Source organism: Lissotriton helveticus, chromosome 7 (genome assembly GCF_964261635.1).
Source record: "Lissotriton helveticus chromosome 7, aLisHel1.1, whole genome shotgun sequence".
NCBI classification, from domain to species: domain Eukaryota; kingdom Metazoa; phylum Chordata; class Amphibia; order Caudata; family Salamandridae; genus Lissotriton; species Lissotriton helveticus.
In genome coordinates, this window is record NC_136068.1 from 1736306129 (window position 1) to 1736315189 (window position 9061).

At 44.3% G+C, this 9061-nt stretch overlaps 1 long non-coding RNA gene across 1 annotated transcript; it reads right to left on the reverse strand.

The window, feature by feature from the left end:
• Positions 1–7502: 7502 nt before the first annotated feature.
• Positions 7503–8746, reverse strand: LOC144767661 (uncharacterized). Its single transcript, XR_013598300.1, has 4 exons — positions 8701–8746; positions 8116–8242; positions 7963–8034; positions 7503–7715 (listed from the first exon to the last, which is right to left on the reverse strand). It is a non-coding gene; the product is annotated as an uncharacterized LOC144767661 (long non-coding RNA).
• Positions 8747–9061: the final 315 nt, after the last annotated feature.

Here is a 9061-nt window from a genome sequence, read left to right on the forward strand (position 1 = left end):
GTGTCTTTTATGGCCGCTGGCCGAAATAAAGAAATTAAATAAATAAATAAATAATTAATTTTAACACAGCCGTTTTATTGTGGGAATCCAGCCTAGCTATTGCATTACGATCAAACTGTAATTTGAGAGCACTTAGCATCGTACCACCTGTATTACGTGCGGTACGTTGAAATTAGGCCTGTTATGAGAGTGCATTACAGCAGGAACATTGAAATCCCAGCCCTCAATCTAAATCGCTTAGGTCGCACCAGCTGCAGTACATCAGGAGCACAGAAATCACTGAATTGGGAGCGCCAAGCGTATAACTGGTTGCATTACATGAGTCACTGCAGTACATGAGGAGCACTGAAATCACTGAATTGAGAGCGCCTAGCGCATAACTGGTTGCATTACCTGAGTCACTGCAGTACATGAGGAGCACTGAAATCACTGAATTGAGAGCGCCTAGCGTATAACTTGGTGCATTATTTGAGTCACGTACCCCCCCTGTCAATTGAAAACGCACAGCAGAGCTCCAGTTGCCTTCTCAGAGGAACATTGCTCTCACGCTTCATTGTGCGTGCCTCCAAGCTGCATTACATGGGGGAATCCGAATCACTTTCAATTGCGAACCCCTAGCTAAGCACCAGTTGCTATGCACGAGGAAACATTCAAAACCGACTTTCAATTCAAAACACTTATGGCACCATTTGCCGTACACAATGCGGTAATGAAATCAGTATTTAATTGGGAGCGCTTAACCTGGGGTCATTTATTTCGGTCTGACCAACACAACTCCCTAATTACGTGAAAGAGTGTTGTTTAACTGTTTGCACCACCCAGGTCACAGGAGAGCACGGCGCACAAAATCTGCAGTTTACTCGCTGTTCTCTGCTTCTTGTCAAGTGAGGGGCTCGTGAGATTCTGTGAACATGTGGCGCAAGATTCCTTCGGACACAGACAGGAGAAAGAAATGGATGCAGCCCGGTGCGCAGCAGCCTAAGACGCGTGTGTTTAACCTGCTGAGGGACTGAAATTCAGCTTTTGTAAGAGGATAAAAGAAGACTTTGTCTATTCTATCTTGAAACGATTTTCTTGGAGAATGACAGTAAAAGATGCACATGGCGGAGCCAGATAAATGGAGTGCAACAGACTAAGTTACAGCTTGCGAGTGCTGAATTAACAACCAGACAATAGCATGGTCTATTGAATTGGACTGCAAGGCATTAATACGTGCTTAATATCAGTGGTCGAAGTGGGCGGGAACGGCAGGGCACGGCGTGCCCCTACTTCTTTAATTCTGTAGATTCCGTTCCCCTACTTTTTAGGTTTTGCCTGGCGAAAACGATGCAAAAGCATCGTTTCGCTAGGTGAAAACCTAATGAGTATAGTATGGGGCTGGGAATCCGCCCCCGTCTTTCATTGGCTAGCTCCATAAATGGAGGCTAGCCATTGGAAGACGGGCCTGTCCGTCAATGCCGGACCAGATTCGGGGGCGTTCCCGAGAATTTTTGGCTTTTGGCTATGTCACGCTACGTCAGCCAAAAGCCGGGAACGCCCCCGAATCTGGTCCGGCATTGCCGGCACCCGCCTTCCTGCTCGGGGCCGTGAGAAGGAGCAGCTGAAAGGCCTCAACAACCAGTTCGTCTCCTTCATCAACAAGGTAGGCTTCTAACGGTTGTTTTGGCTGCAAAGAGAATCTGGTCTCGTGCTCAGCCAACACGAAAAAAAAACAAATAAAAAGAATTCAAACGCTTTGGTGAGATGGGATGTTTCCTACCAGGCGAGGGTGTGACATCATCGCGAGCAGACCGCGTTCTAAAGTATGTGTTCGTAGACCGGTCTTTTGAAGGCTTGGCTGTTTGTTTGCCTTTTAGGCACAATCTTTATGATGTTCTGTACGGGCAATCAGTGTCGTTTGATGAGAAGCCAGTTAGCAAAGCCGACGGGGCGCCTGTACCTGCCTGCTCCACCCTCTTATGTGAATAGCCTCATCCGTCTGAGACTGAAACTGATAACCAGTGGTCCACTTTGCGCGCACAGTTAAGGAAACATCCGCCCTGTGGTGACGTTTTTGAGAAAGCACCAGTGGGTTACTTTCTGAAAGTGAGCTGGTTCACTCTTGTAGCGATAAACCTGTTCCGGAAGTGCAGGAAAGCAGATTCCAATCTCGACCAAACTGGAGCAGCCTTTCATCCTACCTGAATAAAATGAGTACCTGCCTGGTGAGCATCGTTGAGCACACACAACCCCCGAAGGTTGGGGCCTTTGTGTGTGCACTTTCGAAAGTGGCACTTCTGAATACTGATACATTCAAAACAACAAACTGAAAAAAATATATAAACTTTTTTATTTAGTTTTATTTTTCAAATATTCTCATTAACTGAAAACAGGGCAGACACTGCACAATGTATGCACGTGCCACTTGAACAGAGCTGAGCGCTGTATGCAAACTGGGTTTTCTCCGGTGGTGGTGGGCTGCCTGGGAGTAGGGTGGACTGACATCCACAAACCATGCCCCCGTAGGTCTCATTCTAAGAGTCATCCCACAGTGTAGGGCTGGTTTGCTGTTTTTGGTTTCCAGGCCGGACCTGCTCTCAACCTGTGAACGGAGAGGTTTCTGGGAGTGAGAGTGGGCTGTTACTGCACTGTGATGTGGGGTTCTTTTAAAAAGTCTCTTCCCCTACTTCCTAACATAGAGCAAGGTTGGGGCGAACCTTATGGGTCTGAGGAAATCTTTCCAATTCCTAAGTGCATAGATGAAGAATGCCTTTGTGTTTACCTTTTGTACTTCTTTATCTCCAGAGCAATGCATCTAAATGGCACGACGCTCTGGGAACACAATAGTAACGCATAGTCATCTGGATAATGTAATGCACACTTTTGAGTTTCAACTGACCTGAATAGGTCTACGTGTACATTTTCGAAAGCAGCGTGAAGATAGTTCTCAGTATCTCACAAAAGCATAGCCGGCCCTACAGCTGGGTTGTGTAAGACCATCAGTTCTTCTCACAGCGACTTATGATCAGCAGCATACAGTACTGCATGTTCAATAACCTGCAGCCCGTAAGGTCTGGATCAATCTTATTCTTTCTGGTCCAGCTCATAAAGGGTCATCAACATCTTTTATCCAACTTCTAGGTACTTGATTACGATGCATTGTTTAGCCAGAACCAAGGGTAGCATTGCCGCTTTACCAAATCTTTGTGCGGCAGCCTTGGTGGTGGGTTCCTAAGAAGAGTGTCAGGCCTCAGCACTTTAGATTTAAATCGAGCACTCCCGATTATACTATGGGGGATGCTTTAACAGCTTCTCATAGCTCACTGGGGAGAATTAAACTTTCCATCTCATCTGAAATAGTTGCGTACCACAACCAAGCTGTTCTCTGCCTCCCACTGTATTCCATGTTATGGTTTCCTAAAATAGCTGTCGGATCTGTTTTTAATGCTCATAAAAGGTGTTAGACAAAGCTTCACACTGATGCGTGTTCCTTCTTGCTTGTTAAAATGATTTTTTTTAAAGCTGTTACTAAAACGGATTTTCTTTACGTAATCTCTGAGAATTTTAAGAAATGGGTACAGAGAATGTAGGTGTATGTCAGATTTGAAGACTTAACCGGAAGGGGGCTCGCGTGCGCATGCGCATATGGAAGGTCAGATTCGTGGTGCAGCCAGTACTGCAATCCGAGCTCTGCAAACAGCTTAAGATCATCCGCTCGGGCTGCCTCGAGGGTCCCTTGTCCCGGTCTGAGCTCCTCCGTGGTTAGCAGTGGAGGCCTCCGGAGTCTTTCAATTACAAATCTAACTTAAGGGTTTGAAAACCGGAAAATTTAGACCCACCCACCCACCATTCCATCCGTCTGTCACCCAGGTGTATCGTCCAGGAAAGTGGTGTCCAATTTAGGCCAGAATATACCTGATTCATGCCAGATTTTCAAGATTTCCACAGATTATGTAAATTGCCACCAGTTGCCTTCATTATGTAAATGTATCATACGTGTACATACTGAAAATCTGTCATCCGCCTAATGTCAAACTGTGTTGGACACCCTAGCTGCATAGCCTCATCCAGGACTTTGCAGAAATGCACTACACTTTCCAGGTAGTTACGCTGCGCACAGTGCTTACATTTTCATCAGCTCCTCCAAGTGACCAGGATTTTGGCACAGTGCATTGTAACAGGTGGCTAGTATCCATACTAATAGAAACAATGACCGTTGCATAAAAAGAGTTGTTAGCTCCCAGGTATTGTGTTTAAAACATGTATACTGATGGCCAGCTTGTCACTGTGGATCTCTTGGACCACCCTTGCTCGTGTAAGGACTATAAGGAAACTCTATTTCAGAAGATCAGCCTCCACATCCCCCCAGCAGTGCTCAACCTTCACATCCACATGGCACATGCTTTTTCCTCAGCAGCAGGTTGCCTGTTCTAGCCAGGAGATTGTCCATGTAAATCACAATGGGATTTCTGACGCATCCATTTTTTTGTTTTAACAATTGCATAAATGAAGCTTCCCATTTTCAGTTTCTTTAGGCCAATAGAACAGCAGTGAATTGCATCCTATGTAGTTTTGCAGTAGAAAGCGTGGGACTTTTAGGTACTGGTCATTTACATAATCTAGCCACAATATTATAAGGGTGAGACTGGATTTTAGTTTCTGATGGGACCCAGGTACAGCATTATATGTGTCTGCATTATGTAAAACGTACTTCTAGTGATTTCATTAACATGAGGGCATCTAGCATACGTTTGACTGTATGATCACTGCAGGCTTTATTTTTTATCTCAACAAAACAAAAACAAAAGTGTGCTCAGAACTGCGGGGCTGAAATTCCACCACAAGAATTGCCAGAGCCTACTCTGATCAGGCAAGGCTAGATGGATGCTATACCATCTCGATGAGCCTCGTGAAAGACGTCTAGACTGGCTAACTAGCACCAGAATAAACGGGAACGGCCACATGGTTCAGCTACACACAGACAATTGCCATCAATCCTCCTAACCAAACAGCACAATACAAAGAGGATATGCACCTCAAGGTTGATGAGATCTGCCACATGTGACTGGCATCTTGGAGGACTCTCTCCAACTCTGTTATAGTCCTTCCCGTCCAAACAAGCATTTGCAATTCAATAGGTCTCACATTTAGGCGACTTTCAGCTATTGACATTGCAAATAACAATGCCTTCTATTTTTGTTTTCGTTTTTAAAACATAAATAAAAGGCATTGTCATTTACAATGCCAATAGCTTAAACTCGCGTAAATGCGAGACCTATTGCATTGCAAATGCTTGGTTTTTTTAGGTCACTGTCTGTTAGTCAGAGTGCATTTCACCCAATCATAGTCTTACAATACACACTGCTCTGGGTAATGTGAGCCACAGGGAAACCAATCGTGAGGCGAGGGACCGCGTGTGATCTTCGGCAGCCTGTCACTCACTCTTCCCTTTCACCACACTCTCCTTCTCTCACTGACTCTCTCTCTTCTGCTCATACTCTCATCCCGTCACTCACTCTTCCCTTTCACCACACTCTCCTTCTCTCACTGCCTCTCTCTTCTGCTCATACTCTCATCCCGTCACTCACTCTTCCCTTTCACCACACTCTCCTCTCACTGCCTCTCTCTCTTCTGCTCATACTCTCATCCCGTCATTCACTCTTCCCTTTCACCACACTCTCCTTCTCTCACTGCCTCTCTTTCTTCTGCTCATACTCTCATCCCGTCACTCACTCTCCCTTCAACACACTGTTAACTCTCTCCAATGCACCACTCTCTCTCACCCTAATTTGTTTTTCCTTCTTGGCTCTATCTCTATTCATTATCCCTCCCAGACTCCTCCCGATTCTATAGAGCACTTTTCGAAATTTTTTGTAACCATCGTCCATTTGCGTGAGATTACGCTATTGGCATAGTAAATGACAATGCCATTAATTTATCTGTTTTTAAAACCAACACATAAATAAAACATTTGTCATTGACAATGCCAATAGCTCTAACTTTGTCAAAGGCAAAACCATTGCATTGTAAATGCTTGTTTATTATGAACATGCGTCCTTGGACGTCAGAAATATTCTGTTCGTGGAGGGGCGGGGAGCAGAGAAGGAAAAGGTCTCCGTCTCTGTCTCCTACTTCCTGCCCAGACAAGACAAGGAAGGTGTCCGCTTCTGCTCTGCCGCTGGCAGCTGCCCCCTCTTTCTTACTCCTATTCCCTCTCGTTCTGTCTAACTCCTTCTCACTTTTCCGAAAATCATGAATCAAGAAATGGTTCTCACCGTCTCTTCCTGTCGTCCATTTGTACCCCTGTGAAATGGATGCAAAAAAGAAAAACACTTTTGCTGTGACATTTTTCTATTCCAAAGTGCAGCCTCGGAAATAAAATGTTAAAACTCTGAAAAATAATTAAATAAAGCAAGATGGAGTGTTCTTAAAGTGGCCAGATATTTTTTTTCAAAGCCCAACACATTAGCGCCACTTTACAGAGTTTGCCAGTAAAGCGCTACTTTTGTTTTCTTGTCTTCCTTTGAACGGCATTGTTTTCCTCCAGTACCTCCTACCTGGAGGCAGGGCCAGCGCTAGGCTTGGGCAGTGTGGGCAGCTGCCCAGGGCCTGGCACTCTGCCTGCCAGAATGGGGCCCCCCACAATGGCAATTAACACCCCACTAGTCCTCGTGTATGTCTGCCGATCAGAATGAAAGATATGCTTCACAAACAGGCTCATGGGAGGGGGGCCCCCCTCCTGGGGCCTCTAAGGGATGGTGTGGGAAGGCCTAGGGGAGGGTACACCTCTCAGGCAGCCAGTTCAGAGACTCGGAAGGGCGCACATTGTCAGCACTTTAGCCCAAACAGGTTTAACTCAGCCCCCAAGCAATTCTCACACCTTCAGTTTGAAATGGGCTGTACAAGAGTTGCTTGGGGTGGCTGAGAAGAGGAGCTGCGGCCCAAGCGGAGTCTGCACAAAGCAGCTTCCCTGAGATCAGAAGGTGTCACTTATGTAGATTTCAGGGGCCTCCCACATTCCCTTTTGCCCAGGGCCCCGAAAACCCTAGGACCGGCCCTGCCTGGAGGTACTGTAAAACCTGGTTGATTGGTGGATTGGAAAACAAAATGTGTACGGCGGATTTGTGTTCACAAATGTGGTCTTTTGAAACCATACTGCTTACGTTTTGTAAGCATATAAGCAGTGTACATTGAAATGGGTCCTTTCTGGGCCCTGTAGTTATGTCCTTAACTTTTCAGGCAAAAATACTTGTTGATTTCTGAATGATGACTGTAAAAGCGTTAAGTTCACCATGTTCCTGCTTACATTTAACATGCTTTATTAAATCTTTATTTCCTTTTGAGTGTTTGCTTTTTCCAGGATGTTGTTACCTTTTCTTTTAGGCAGCATATTGCTCTTGCCTAGTGTGTAATTTGAATTGAGTCGCATCCAGTTATTTATAGTCAAGAGAGAAAAAATGTAAATCAAAACGGTCAACAAATGAATTGGAAAAATATCACAAATTTATTATAAATAATGCGCTCAATAAATAATTGCTGGTTTTTAAAATGCAAAACATATACAAAAACCAAACAAGTGGCAAACAATAATCGTGTTATATAAGAAGGGATGCAACATATACAGAGATTATGTGCCCTCTACAATTCATATGCCACATATTCGTCGACGGCGTTTCTACCGCAGTCAAAAATTGCAGTCATCATCAGGACAAAACAGTTGGAGGAGAGTCAGAGATCTGAAAACGTAAATACAATAATATTTATTTTGGACTCCCTTGGAAGAAGAGAAAAAAAGGAAAGAAGGGAGGGGGCAAGGAGGGGAAGATGTTTAAAGAAAATGAAAGAAGTAGAAAGAAACTTTACTTCAATCGTGAGTTTTACATAGACACAAGAAAATGTCATAGGAGATAGAACTTCCATATCCCTTTTGGTGAAGTTAACCACCACCACCAATTTGTGCAAGAAATTCCTAAAAACATTCACCTGTATTAAAACCAGAACAGAGCAACCACAGTAAATCTTTGCGAGCTCACAATAAATTCCAATACTGAGTGACTGCAAAAAAGAAAAACTCAATAAGTTTGACAGCCCTCCTCGAGAGAGTAGTGTATAATATGCTAATCAAGGGCCACTTACTTAAAAAGTGTATCGAATTCACACAGGGGTAATATTTTCTGTGTGTTTGTACATAGATGTATTAGTGAAACGGAAACTTAATCCTCCATTCTATATGCGTAAATCAATTTGGCACCCAGCAATAAGTCTGCGAGAAAACAAGGGGGGGGGCAGAGAAGAAGGGGACTGTCACTTATACTGGTTTATATGCAGAAATAATCATAAATTGATAGGACCTGGATCTGATAGCTTACATCATACAGCCTGTCCTATCAAAAAGTTCAAAATACACTCGGATTACCCGGGGAACAATCTAAGTTAGACAAATATTAGCGAGCCCCGAGGGGCTGCAAAGATCATTACCGCACCAGGAAGACATCAAGATCACCCCGTCACCTAAGGAATACTGATGAGCCCATAAGTGTATATATTCATACGGGCCAAATGTTCCCATTAGCTACATGTCATGGCACATAGAAAGTTATACTTTAGTTGGTGGACAACCGGGCAATGTAACCAAAAATTAAAAAGGGGAAATATATTAAATAGTCCGACCTGTGGTAACTAAACCACCGTGCTGGAGAATTAAATCCGCAATAGTCTTACCCGTAAATCACCGCAGATCGCCGCAATAATGTCGGACGGAAATCCGTGCACGCTGACACGCCGGTTTATAAAGGGCTCGTTACACAACATAGCAAAAGGACTATGCCGGTTATTCAAAGAATGGCCGCCATGTTAGACTGGTGTTTGGACATCGTATTTTAATAGAAACACCCGTCATATTTCAAAAAGATTAATCAAGACAGTGTAGCGCGATTGCAAGCAATTCCGGGACTGTCAAACAAATTTTACCCTGAAATTCATCAAGTTCCAAAACCGGCTACTAGCATAAAGCCGGGTATCGATAGAAAAGGGACAAAATGACCCTCACTAAAGTACCTGCCATGATGGAAAGGTATCGAGA